Here is a 14,380-nt window from a genome sequence, read left to right as displayed (position 1 = left end):
TGGTTCGCCAGAAGCGGCTTAGTCATGCTGGCCACATGACCTGGAAGCTGTACGCCAGCTCCCTCGGCCAGTAAAGCGAGATGAGCACCGCAACCCCAGAGTCGGCCACGCCTGGACCTAATGGTCAGGGGTCCCTTTACCTTTTTATACAGGGCTAGTTACTTGTCTCAGGGGTCACATGACTCCATTCCTCCAAGATTCCGCCAATGAAAATAGGGGTGTTCTACTACATACCCTCCAACATTTCTCCATGGAAAATAGGGATGTCTGAAGGGAAAGCAGGACATTCTGGGATCAAATCAGAAACTGGGACGACTTCTGTAAATCTGGGACCATCCCTGGTTGGAGACTCTAGCAAACCACTGCTGGCCAGGGTAGGCTATACTGAGCTACCTGGCTCAGACCATAAGACAGCTTTCGATGTACCTAAGCTCAGCTGGGTCTCCTTATTTATGACAAGTATTTTTCCCATTCTTTAAATGGCTTTTACTTGGTTTAATGGCTGCAGCATTTCATACGACCCTTTCTCTGCAGCTTGGCGCTCCCCCGTTACTGTTCCATGTACCTTGGGGCTGGCAGAAATATTGCCATGGCATACATACATAAATCTCTGACAAAGACCTGAAATCAGCCTTTTATATCATCGTTTAATACTTCAGTATTTTTCGGCCAGCCCAAGGGTAGGCCCATTTGTCATCCCTGCAGGCGAGAGATGCACCATTTGTAAGAAATCTGGTCAGTGAAACTGTAAGGTGGTAGCTGACAAGGCTACTTAGACCCAGCGCTTGTCAAACTCCAGGATCTAAAAGGCTGAGATGGCTGTGCATGTGAAAAAAGAAACACAACCCTGTCAGTCCTGACAGAGTGAACAAAAGGCAATTGAATGGGGGAAATTCTCCGGTTTTACATAGGAAACCTGCCTTACACTGAGTCCAGTCATTGTGGACCATGAGCATGCATGATGGGACTTGTAATCCGAAATACCTGGAGGTTGAAGAATGATGTCTTACACTGTCTGCCTTAGTAATAGTAATTTATTATTTGTACCCCGCCCATCCGGCTGGGTTTCCCTAGCCACTCTGGGCAGCTTCCAACAAAGATTAAAATACATTAAAATGTCACACATTAAAAACTTCCCTAAACAGGGCTGCCTTCAGATGTCTTCTAAATGTCAGGTAGTTGTTTATATCTTTGACATCTGATGGGAGGGCGTTCCACAGGGTGGGAGCCACTACCGAGAAGGCCTTTTTTTTTATAAGATATTTATTAAAGATTTTCTTAATACAATAAAAAACAACAACAATATAACTTTACAATGACCATATTTTCTTCACTTCTTTGGACTTCCTCACATCTCTCGCTCCTGCGTTCTAAGTTTTTCAAACTTAACCCAGCAATTTATCACCTTGTTTCAATTCTTATATTATAATTTCCAATATTATGTCCCTAGTTTTAGATAATTTTACCCAAACCTTAAAAGCTTAATTTTAGCATAATATTTATCCAAAATTTGTCTTTTCTTATGTTTTCATTTATCTTCATATTTCTTTTAACTAACTTGATGGTGCCGTATTGTTAATAATCTTACATCTTTCTTAACGCTCATACAATTTACAGTATTTTTGCAGATAGTCCTTAAATTTCTTCCAGTCCTCCTCCACAGCCTCTTCTCCCAGGTCCCGGATTCTGCCAGTCATTTCTGCTAGCTCCATATAGTCTATCAGTTGCATCTGCCATTCTTCCAGTGTGGGCAAATCTTGGGTTTTCCAGTGCTTGGTGAGAAGTATCCTTGCTGCTGTTGTTGCATACATAAAAAATGTCCAATCCTTCTTTAACACCCTCTGGACGACAATGCCTAAAAGAAAGGCCTCTGGTTTCTTAGGGAAGGTATACTTAAATACCTTTTTCAACTCGTTATATATCATTTCCCAGAAAGCCTTAACTCTAGGGCAGGTCCACCAGAGGTGAAAGAACGTTCCTTCGGTTTCTTTACATTTCCAACATTTATTATCAGACAAATGGTATATTTTTGCAAGCTTGACTGGGGTCATGTACCACCTATATATCATTTTCATAATATTTTCTTTCAAGGCATTACATGCCGTGAATTTCAAACCGGTGATCGATAACCTTTCCCAGTCAGCAAACATAATATTGTACCCAATGTCCTGTGCCCATTTTGTCATAGCCGATTTAACCGTTTCATCTTGTGTATTCCATTTTAGCAGCAGATTATACATTCTTGAGAGTACCTTAGTCTTAGGTTCTAACAGTTCCGTTTCCAACTTTGATTTTTCCACCTGGAATCCTATCTTTTTATCCAACTTGAAAACCTCTTTAATCTGAGCATAATGTAACTAATCTCGCACTTTATCTTTTAGTTTCTCCAAACTCTGCAACCTCCAATTATCTCCATCTTTTTCTATTATTTCCCAATATTTCGGCCATTTGGCCTCCATATTGAGTCTTTTCCGGGCCTTAGCTTCCAATGGTGATAACCACCTTGGGGTCTTATTTTCCAATAAGTCTTTATATTTTATCCAGACATTAAACACTGCTTTCCTAACAATATGGTTCTTGAAAGCCTTATGACTTTTAACCTTGTCATACCACAAATATGCATGCCATCCATAAGCATTGTTAAAACCTTCCAGATCCAAAACCTCAGTGTTTTCAAGAAGCAGCCAGTCCTTCAACCAGCAGAAAGCTGCTGATTCATAGTACAACTTTAAGTCTGGCAGGGCAAAGCCCCCTCTTTCTTTAGCATCAGTTAGTATCTTGAACTTAATTCTGGGCTTTTTGCCCTGCCAGACAAATTTGGAAATATCTCTTTGCCACCTCCCAAAACACTCCATTTTATCCACAATCTGTAAAGTCTGGAACAGAAACAGCATTTTTGGCAATACATTCATCTTTATAGCAGCAATTCGTCCTGACAAGGAAAGTTTCAATCTTGACCAAACTTCTAAATCCCTTTTGATTTCAGACCAACACTTTTCATAGTTATCCTTAAATAGACTCATGTTTTTCGCTGTTATGTTTACCCCTAGGTATCTTACTTTTTTAACCACGTTTAACTCTGTCTCTTTCTGAAACCTTTCTGATTCTGAAGGTGTTAAATTTTTTTCCAATACCTTAGTTTTCTGCTTGTTGAGTTTAAATCCCGCCACCCGACCAAACTCCTGAATCAATTGTAATACCCTTTTCGTGCTAGATTCTGGCTCCTGTAGGGTCAAAACTAGGTCATCTGCAAATGCTTTAAGTTTATACTGTTTCGTTCCGACCTGAATTCCTTCCACCAACCGGTCTCCTCTAATAATATTCAAGAGCACCTCCAGGACCAAAATAAATAACAAAGGGGAGATAGGGCAACCTTGTCGTGTTCCTTTTTCGATTTTGAACTCTTCCGTCACCACATTGTTCACTATCAATTTAGCCTTTTGTTCTGAATAAATTGCCTCTATCCCATTCTCAAATCCCCGTCCCACTCCCATCCCTTCCAAATTTTTCTTCATAAACTTCCATGAGATGTTATCAAAGGCCTTCTCCGCATCTATAAATATTAACACTGTTTTTGTATTAATATTTGTTTGCAAAAGCTCCAAAATGTCAATAATGTTCCTTGTGTTAGCAAACAAATGTCTACCTGGGAGAAAGCCTGCCTGGTCCTTGTGAATTACTTCATTTAAAACTTTTTTAAATCTGCTTGCTAAAATGTCTGCAAATATTTTGTAATCCACATTTAGGAGGGAGATGGGGCGGTAATTCTTAAGTTGTGTCTTTTCAGTTTCTAGTTTAGGTATCAATGTGATGAAAGCTTCTTTCCACGACTCCGGTGCCTTCTTCCCCTCCATAATTTCATTGCAAACCTCCATTAATGGATGTATCAGATAGTCTTTCAATGTCTTATAATATTTGGAGGTAAGCCCATCTGGCCCTGGAGATTTGCCCAGTTGCATGTTCTGAATGGCTTCTTCAATCTCTTGTTGTGTTATTTTGTAGTTCAGGATTGTTCTGTTTTCTTGAGACAGCTTTGGTAGACCATTCCTTGTCAAAAATTGTTCTATCTCAACCTCATTTTGCGGCCCTTGGGTGTATAATTGTTTGAAATATCTCTGGAAACACTTTCTGATCTCCATTGGATTCTGAATATTTCTTCCTTCTATCTCTAAATTTGTGACCGTATTTAATTTTTGTCTCTTTTTCAACTGCCATGCTAACAGTTTCCCACATTTATTTGCGGTTCAAATGATCTTTGTTTCATTAACTTAACTTTCCACTCCACTTCCTGATTTATCAATTTAGAATATTGTGCTAGGTAAAGTTTAATTTCTCTCAAAATCTCTTTTGACTTCGGTCTCGATCTTAACTTCTTCTCACAATCTTTGATTTTCTCCAAGATCTTGTCCTTTTTCTCATTCTGTGTTCTTTTCTTTATAGTGTTCTGTTGTATCAAGAACCCCCTCATAACCGCTTTACTTGCGTCCCAGATGATTCTTTTTTCCACCGTAGTGTTCAAATTTATCTCAAAATAGTCCTTCAAAGCTTTTTGGGCCTTTTTAATAATCTCCTGATCTCTAAACAAATTGTCATTCATCTTCCATCTGAAGGAGCCGGTTGGAGTTAGTCTCATATCCATCTTTACGGCATTATGGTCGGAGCAGGTCTTTGGACAGATTTCCACTTTTCTAGTCTTAGGTGCCAGACCTCTAGTTATCCATATTTGGTCGATTCTTGTCCATGTCAGTTGGGCTTCAGAAAAGAATGTTCCTTCTCTTCCCAGGGGGTTCTTTGTTCTCAAAATGTCAATCAAGTCCATATTGTCAGTCAGTTCAAAAAATGTTTTAGGTAGTCTGCCATCTTTTGTCACATTTTGGCTATGTGACTTATCCATGTTGGTCGATGCCACCCCATTCATGATGATGTTGTCATAGTTCAGATAGTCCAGCATTATCTCATGCAGCTTCTTATAAAATTCCGATTTCCCCTCATTTGGCGCATAAATTCCTAATATCAAAAACTTTTCTCCTTGGTTTTGTATCTCAATTGCCAAAATTCTTCCTTGCTCATCTTTAAATAAAAATTTTGGTGACAGGCTCTCTTTTGCATATATCACCACACCTCTTTTCTTGACTCGGTCTGAAGAGATAAATTCTTGGCCTAATCTTTTGTTTATTAACACTTTTCTATGGAGCCTGGTCACATGTGTTTCTTGCAGGCAAATAATGTCCAATTGTTCTTTTTTCAATATGTGAAATATTCTTCTCCTTTTTTCCGGAGAGTTGGCGCCATTGATGTTCCAACTCAGACGTTGCAGAGATATCCTGGACAAATCTGTTATTCCTCTAGTGGTGGTATCTTTTTCTTCTGGTCTTCAGACCCCGAAGGTGTAGGTGTAGGTGCAGGCGATGGTCCAGACCCTGAAGGTCTTTTGATCCCTTTCTGAAGGTCCTCTCCGTAGGTACTCAATAAATTTTCTTTATCCTCGGCTGTTTTAATTTTCACTTTCTTCCCTCTGAATGTGAAAGATAATCCTTGGGGAAATTCCCACCTAAAAACAATTGAATTGCTCCTCAGCAATCTTACTAACTCTGTGTAGGTGGATCTAAGTTCCAGAAGTTGTTTTGGGATATCTTTGCAGATCTCTGCTCTTCTATCCAAAATTTCAAGTGACTTTTCGTAATGTACCGAGAAGGCCTTCTGCCTGGTTCCCTGTAACTTGGCTTCTCACAGTGAGGGAACCGCCAGAAGGTCCTCAGAGCTGGATCTCAGTGTCCAGGCAGAACGATGGGGGTGGAGATGCTCCTTCAGGTATACTGGGCTGAGGCCATTTAGGGCTTTAAAGGTCAACAGCAACACTTTGAATTGTGCTTGGAAACGTACTGGGAACCAATGTAGGTCTTTCAGGACCAGTATTATATGGTCTTGGTGGCCACCCCCAGTCACCAGTCTAGCATTCTGGATTAGTTGTAGTTTCCAGGTCACCTTCAAAGGTAGCCCCATGTAGAGTGCATTGCAGTAGTTCAAGCGGGAGATAACCAGAGCATGCACCACTCTGGTGAGACAGTCTGCGGGCAGGTAGGGTCTCAGCCTGCATACCAGATGGAGCTGGTAGACAGCTGCCCTGGGCACAGAATTGACCTATGCCTCCATGGACAGCTGTGAGTCCAAAATGACTCCCAGGCTGCGCACCTGGTCCTTCAGGGGCACAGTTACTTATTCTACTGCCCACTGTACGTAGGTTCAAACTGAAATTATTGCTGGATTTAAGAAATCATTGAATGAACTAATTGGATGCTTTATTTCTGTATATTACAAATGTCAGAAGGTGGCAAAATAAGATGTTGAACTTGATAGGGCTTTGGTCTGATCCAGTTAGGCTCTTCTGATGTCTCTCATCTATTTCTTTAAAAAAATATCAGCGGCAAAACATTAAAGCAAACAAACAGATATAAAACCATCAAAATGTTGCAAATATCATGTTGAGAGGGAGGGAAAACACATGTAAGTGAACTCACTACACACTTTGGGAAATAATATATCTATAAACAAAAACATGTAGGGTTGATTACAACAGCAAACTTGCAAAGTTAACAACCTTGGAGAGAGTCGGTTACATGATCCTTAAATAAGGAAATCAAGGATATTGAGATAAATGTTCACTGAACAGAAGGTGATCTAGGTTCTTCTGGTAAGGAATAAGTGAAATTATTAGTATTGGTATTATGAGTATTATTTCCATTTATAAATAAATTAAGGGTGACTAGTCATCATAAAATTTAGTTCTGAGTACTCTGCAATGTTGTGTTAGTTTCTCCACAAGCACAGCCTTTCAAACTCCAAAATACCAGTTTTGCATAGTTTACAATCACTTCTCCGTAAAAATGTGGTCCCCATTTGGGCTGTTGCTGTTCTTCATCTTCTTCTTCTTCTTCTTCTTCTTCTTCTTCTTCTTCTTCTTCTTCTTCTTCTTCTTTTTAAAAATCTTTTTATTAAAGATTTTCTTAGTTTACAAAAGTGCATTGTCTCTTTTCTCAGGCTGCAAAGTCTTTTCTATACAGTGGTACCTCGGGTTACATACACTTCAGGTTACATACGCTTCAGGTTACAGACTCCACTAATCCAGAAATAGTACCTCGGGTTAAGAACTTTGCTTCAGGATGAGAACAGAAATCTTGCAGCAGGGGCGCAGCAGCAGGAGGAGGCCCCATTTGCTAAAGTGCTGCTTCAGGTTAAGAACGGACCTCTGGAACGAATTAAGTACTTAACCTGAGGTACCACTGTATATCCGATACATATGATGTGAGACATTGGTGTTGTATACAGAATAAGGGTCTTCATCTTTTGATTGAACCAAAGTTCAACCCTGTACAGTAGTATTATTTAATACAAGTAGTTACAAAAATTATGGTTGGCGGGTGCCATCTTGGAAGAGGTATCCATTCCTTCTCTCTTACATGCAGGAGGGAGTGCTGTTTCTAAAGCAGCGACAGATGCCAAAACTCCATGTGTCCATCACTTAAAATCATGAGCAGAAGGTCATATCCAACATAGTTTTGCTCACACAAGGACCTCTGGTTGCTCAATTCCCATCCAAATCTGTTCTGAATAGCTAGGGGAAACCCCAGGACATATTGGAGGGAGACACAGGGGGAAAGATGTTCCACTGCACAAGCAGAAGTTGTGAGAACGGAATGACTTATTTGGATACAACCCATAATATTCCTCTCTCCCTCCATCCAAACTGTAGTTTTGCTTGCAGGCGAATTTATGCAGATTTATTGAACGAAGCGATTAAAGCTCACACAATGAATCATTTCACATTTATCCCATCGGGCGAGAGACCTGAACTGAGGATGGAGCATGGACTGAAAGATGGAATATCAATTCAGCCCATTGCCCCTCCGTCTTGGTTTCTATATTGCTGGCTGGGTACTTCTGCAACTCCATAAATAAAGCTTTCTGTAGCTCCTGCTGAAATCATTTGCAAAATTTCCATTGACCATCGAGTGGATGCAGGCCACGCTTAATGAATCTCCTTAATGCGTGTGTGTGCAGCCTCATTTAGAGCTATTAGACTCTGCTGGCAAAGATGCCTTTAAGATCACAGCTGGTGTCTCTTAAGAATAATGGGATTTGCCATTCCAGCTAGCAGTGCCCTGTGTCACGGAGCATGTACTGCTGGCTGCACATCATCCAGGAGTGATTTCAACATTTGCTGCAGTGTAGCTACACTTACACTTCCATGAAGGGTGGACGTCAGGGTTTGGCCTCACTGGGTACCTGCCAAGGCCCATGAAGCTAACCTTCAGAGACTCCTTCTCCTCCCCTTTGCTGTTGCTGCCTTCTCACTTATCTTTTATATATATATATTTATTGATTTTAACATATAAATTATAAAATGTACTACAAAACTTATCACTTATACAATCTTTTAAGACTTCCATCAGCACCTCTGATGGTCCACCATTTTAACCACTTCTTATGCATTTCTTAACTTTATATTGCCTTTACATCTCTGAACAATCATCCTTCCCCTTCTCCATTTTTGCAACACTTCCAATAATACTCCTCTCAAAACTTATTGCAAACCTACAAACGTTGTCTGATCTTCACAAATACTTTTCAAGTAGTCCGTAAATTTTTGGTCCCGCCAGTTTCGAATCCTTCCTGTTATCATCAGTAATTCTTCTTGCTTCCATTTTTGGGCCAATAATATTCTTGCTGCTGTTATTGCATATAATGCTGCCTTCTCACTTATCTTCTCCATGCACGCAAACCATGACAAGAACACACAGCAACAGCCATGTCCTCCTTCGTCATTTGTTCATTAAATTTATTGGTTGCTTTTTTGCCACAACAGCTCAAAGCAACTTACAATATTGTAAACAAACACATAATACATTAAAACCAGAATTAAAAAAAAAAATATCTTAAAGGCAATTCTGTTTTTAAAAAGCTAGATTAAAACTTCCCACTCAACTTTGTTGGACTGGTCATGTCATTCAGATGCCTGATTATTGTCTGCCAAAGGAACTACAGTGGTACCTCAGGTTACAGACGCTTCAGGTTACGGACTCCGCTAACCCAGAAATAGTACCTCGGGTTAAGAACTTTGCTTCAGGAGGAGAACAGAAATCGCGTGGTGGCGGCACAGCAGCAGCGGGAGGCCCCATTAGCTAAAGTGGTGCTTCAGCTTAAGAACAGTTTCAGATTAAGAATGGACCTCCAGAACGAATTAAGTTCTTAACCTGAGGTACCGCTGTATTCTAGTCCCAACTTAAGAATGGAAAGTGAAATACTGGTGGACAACAAAAAGGTTTAAATGATATATAATGAGCTGAAAAAGGTATTTAAGTATACCTTCACCAAGAAACCAGAGGCCTTCCTCTTGGGTATTGTCGGCCAGGGGGTGTTAAAGAAGGACCGAACATTTTTTATGTATGCAACAACAGCAGCAAGGATACTTATTGCCAAGAACTGGAAGACTCAAGATCTACCCACACTGGAAGAATGGCAGATGCAGCTGATAGACTATATGCAACTGGCAGAGATGACCGGCAGAATCCGAGACCTGGGAGAAGAAAGGATGGAAGAAGATTGGAAGAAATTTAAAACTTATTTACAAAAATATTGTAATTTGATTGAATGTTAAGAAGGATGCTTGATCATAAATAATTGGCCACCACTAAACTAGATTGAAATTAGATGATAAGCGAGATTAAGGAAAAGACAAATCCTTTGGGAGAACTATTTGATCATATTTAAATGAGTGGATATAAGATTAAAAACAAGATGATAATTTGCTTGGAAAAACTTTTTAACAATGTAAGTGGGAGCGGGAGACGTGAGGAAGTCCAAATGAGTTATGGAATTTTGTGTATGACATAAGCATTGTTGTTTGTTATTTATGCTTTTTTCTTATAAAAATCTTTAATAAATATTTATTTTAAAAAAAAGGTTTAAAGCATAAGCACTGATAATTGGCCTGTGAGTGCTCCAATTGGAGAACAGTCTTTACCAAAGGTGTCATGGACTTTGAAGATGCTCAAACTCAGGGCAAAAGAGAAATGAGCTAAGAGGAAGGCACGCTTGGCAAACCCTCACCATGATCAACTCCCGTCTGGAAACCTATGTTCCCACTGTGGAAGGACATGTGGATCCAGAATAGGCCTCCACAGTCACTTATGGAATCACTGTTAAGACCATGTTCATGGAAGACAATACTATTTGGCTATGAGTGATAGCCAAAGAAGAAGATTTTTTAAATGTTTTTGTACAGTGGTACCTCAGGTTACATACGCTTCAGGTTACATACGCTTCAGGTTACACACTCCGCTAACCTAGAAATAGTGCTTCAGGTTAAGAACTTTGCTTCAGGATGAGAACAGAAATCGTGCAGCGGCAGTGCAGCAGCTGCAGGGGGCCCCATTAGCTAAAGTGATGCTTCAGGTTAAGAACAGTTTCAGGTTAAGAATGGACCTCCGGAACGAATTAAGTACCTAACCCTTGAAGAATGGAGAATGAAGCTGTTGGACTATGCGGAGCTGGATAAATTGACAGGAAAGATCAGACACTTAAGAGACCAAAAGTTCATCAAGGACTGGGGAAAATTTGTGGAATATCTGGAACATATAAGTGAGGGACAGATAACGCTAATGGGATTTAAAGAAGCACTGTGAAAGATTAAGAAATATTGTCTAAAGGGAATAGAAAGAAAGATATAAATAATGTCAATATAAAATTAAGAAATGTGTAATTTAAATAATAACTATGGATGATTTACGGAAAAGCTGAAGGAAGTCCTGAAAAGGAATAAGTTGTGAAAAATTTGATGTGAAACTAATATGTTGGGTTTTTTTTGATGTAAATTAATAAAAATTATTTTTTAAAAAAAATTAAGTACCTAACCTGAGGTACCACTGTATTGTAAACTGCCCTTTGATCCTTGGATAAAGGGGGGTTTGTTTATTTATTTATTTATTTATTTATTTATTTATTTATTTAATAAATACATAAATCATTGACAAGCAAATAAAAAAGAAAGGAGAAGCCAAGTTACTAGGCAGTGATGACCAATATGGAGATACCCTGGTACAGAAACTTCAGCGGATGCTAAACTGTTGATAGGTACAGACTGCCTCTTGCATGTTACTCTGGTGCTCAGCACGTTGCACTAGCTGCACTGGGCCACGTTCAAGGTTGTTATATTAGTTTACAAGGCCCTTAACAACTTGGGTCCAGGATACCTTAAGACCATCTGATTCCTAAAATATCTGCCCGACCGCTGCTATTTTCAGGGAAATCTCTGCTAGTGGTCCCACCTGGTTTGCATGGGTGACTTGTAACTATCAGAAGCTTTGCTTGGGGTTGATTAGGCACAATGCATAATTTTCTACATCTCTTTAAAAAAATAAATAAATTTCTGTTTTACATTTTAGAATATTCACTTAAACAACCTCAAAATATCAATGACTTCCCTTTCTCTCTTTCCATGGTTCATTTTGCACAACATAAATCCCTGCATATTTAGCATATTTAACTAAACCATTCAGTATTCCATTATTACATCCATCAAAACTTATTTACACTGTTGAATTTATTTTAATGCTGCCCACGTTTTCAAATATACACAATTTCCCTCCATATATTCAATAAACGTTTTCCAATCTTTAAACGTATGTTCTTCTTGTTCTCTTATTCTATATGTTAGGTCCGCAAGCTGTGCATATTCCATCAGTTTAAGTTGCCATTCTTCTTTGGTTGCAACCTTGCCCATTTTCGGTTGTATAGCTACTCATCTCCTTGACATCTGATGGGAAGGCGTTCCACAGGGTGGGTACCACTACTGAGAAGGCCCTCTGCCTGGTTCCCTGAAGCTTCACTTCTCACAGTGAAGAAACCACCAGAAAGGCCCTTGGCGCTGGACCTCAGTGTCTGGGCTAAACAATGGGGTTGGAGATGCTCCTTCAGATATACTGGGCCACGGCTGTTTAGGGCTTTAAAGCTCTGCACCAACAGTGTGCAAGCCTGCCAATCATGACTGTCTAAAATTAGAACAGTTGCCACCCCCCCTTGTTTAAATATGAATGTGATGCGGCTGAAAAAGGCCCAGGTGAGTCAAGCCTAATAGGACTTATTAAGGATATATGCCTTTTATGTTTCCTAAGTTCTTTAGCAGCAATGTTTTATGAGATTCAATCACATCATTAAGTTCAGTCCCTGAACGGCGAAGACCAAATCCTTCTGTGGGCCGCAGCGATGCATAGAATTATCAGAAAGGCTGTGTGCGAGAAACTGCCAGTTTCTGTAGGATTGCAGGGGTTCGTATGTTCTAATTTAGCACTGAGTCCTGAAGCTTTCCATTTAAAAGAGTGCGAGAGAGAGAGAGAGTAATTCTGCTAATTAGCTGATCTTGCTCTAACATGTAACCACCTTTGGGAAATATAAAAATGGTTTTATTAAATCAAAAGATAGGGTTCCTCTTCCAACTCATAGGCGGGCATTAGTGATCAGATATTCCCCACAGGTTCGTCCTGGTGGCATTAAGGGCTGATTTGACTTGCCGACATCGCATTAGTGAGGCATCTAATCCAATTTAGGTCAAAGCAGGGATGCTACATCCATTACGGCATTTGGTGCATCATTAGAAGCAGATTGATGGGGGGAGGGGGGGCGAAGAGAGAAGCATCCCTGAATCGGCCTGCAACATGCTGGCAAATTGCTGCAATTTTTTTTTTTTTAAATAGCAATCTCCCTGCTCCCTTTCCCATATTTTTTTTTAAAGCAACCAACCTTTAAAGCAACCAAAATCTGCAGCGATTGCTTTAATTTCAGGAGTATCTATTCAACTACTGAAGAAGAAAAAAACAAAAACCCCTACTGCTTCAGCTTTCTTTAGAATATAATTTTATTGAAAGTAGTGGTAGCAAAGCAGACTGGTGATGAAATGATCAAATAGTGTAGGTAGAATGTGTACACTTTCAAAAGCATAGCTAGGAACAACATGTCACATGGCAACCTTGGCATTAATTTGGTCCTATTTGGGCCCTTCCTTGCTTGTCCTCACCAGGAACTGGTATTCCAAACCATACTTGTTCAGCCCATGACATCCTCTCTTGATCCTTGCTGGGGGGGGGGGCAGGGGAGTCCAGGGAGTGGTTAATGACTCTTGGTGCAAGGATGTGTGGCTAACAGGTGTCAGGATCATAGCTGTCAACTTTCAGATTTGAAAATAAGGGATCAGCAGCCTCAAAAATAAGGGATCAGCAGACTCACCTGTCCCGGGGACAGTCTACAGGATATCTAACAATCTGGGATAGCAGCAGGAAGCAGCGGGAAATGGTGCTGGAATAAGGGAATTTCTCGCCAAAAAAAGGGAAGGTTGACAGCGATGGTCAGGATGGTACATGTGGCAGAGGTGGCAGAGGCGTAGCATCTCAGTGATGCCACAGGGGGCACTGCAACTATAATGAGGAATGGAAGGTACGAGGTGGTGGGGCACACCAAATTTCAGCATTGCACAGGGAGCCGCTGAAATTGGAGACCCAAGTTCCACCACTGAACATGGGCACTGCTTACAAAAAGCCTTCCTTGGACCTGGATGTTTGACATCTTTTGCCTGGTCACAAGTATCCCAGCTACAGACACTCTTGGAGGAAAGTGATTATTACCTTTTCAGGGTTGATGAGTGGTTTTTGGATGGAATTTGCCTTGGTCTTGCTGTTCATGTTTAATCTCCTGGTAGCTGTCGATATCATTAACCATAGTGCTCTGTCTTCATGAAACTGGGAGCTGGTGACACTGTTTTTTTTTATGGTGGTTCCAATCCTGATTGTGGGTTCAGGTTGGGAAGACAGGATTGGGGAATGATGTGTCTGCACCTTGGCACGTGTACTGCAGAGTGCCACAGGAAAATAACATACACAAATACACTACAGTGGACGTTCGGGTTGTGAATGTGATCTGTGTGGGATGCATGTGTGCAACCCGCAGCATTCACAACCTGCATCTGCACACGTGTGGGTTGCGATTTGGCGCTTCTGCGCATGCGCAAAGTGCTATTTGGCACTTCTTTGCATGTGCGACTGCTAAAACCCGGAAGTAACCCGTTCCGGTACTTCCGGGTTTCAGCAGTCCGCAACCTGAAAAAACACAACCTGAAGCGGCTGTAACCCGAGGTATGGCTGTATATTGTTTGAAAATTGCATATATTAGGCAAAATTGCAGACAAAAATTCTCCCTAAAATGCTGATTTAAGGTTGGATAGATGAGATACTGAGACAAACTGAAAAGGACAGATGTGTCTATCTTATTTTGCTGCCTGAAGCAATTCCCCCCCACCCCGGCAAGGCTGTTGCACCCAACCTACTCTCCTGCT

Source organism: Podarcis gaigeae (genome assembly GCF_964106915.1).
Source record: "Podarcis gaigeae genome assembly, chromosome: 14".
Taxonomy (NCBI): domain Eukaryota; kingdom Metazoa; phylum Chordata; class Lepidosauria; order Squamata; family Lacertidae; genus Podarcis; species Podarcis gaigeae.
This window is presented reverse-complemented; position numbering follows the sequence as displayed.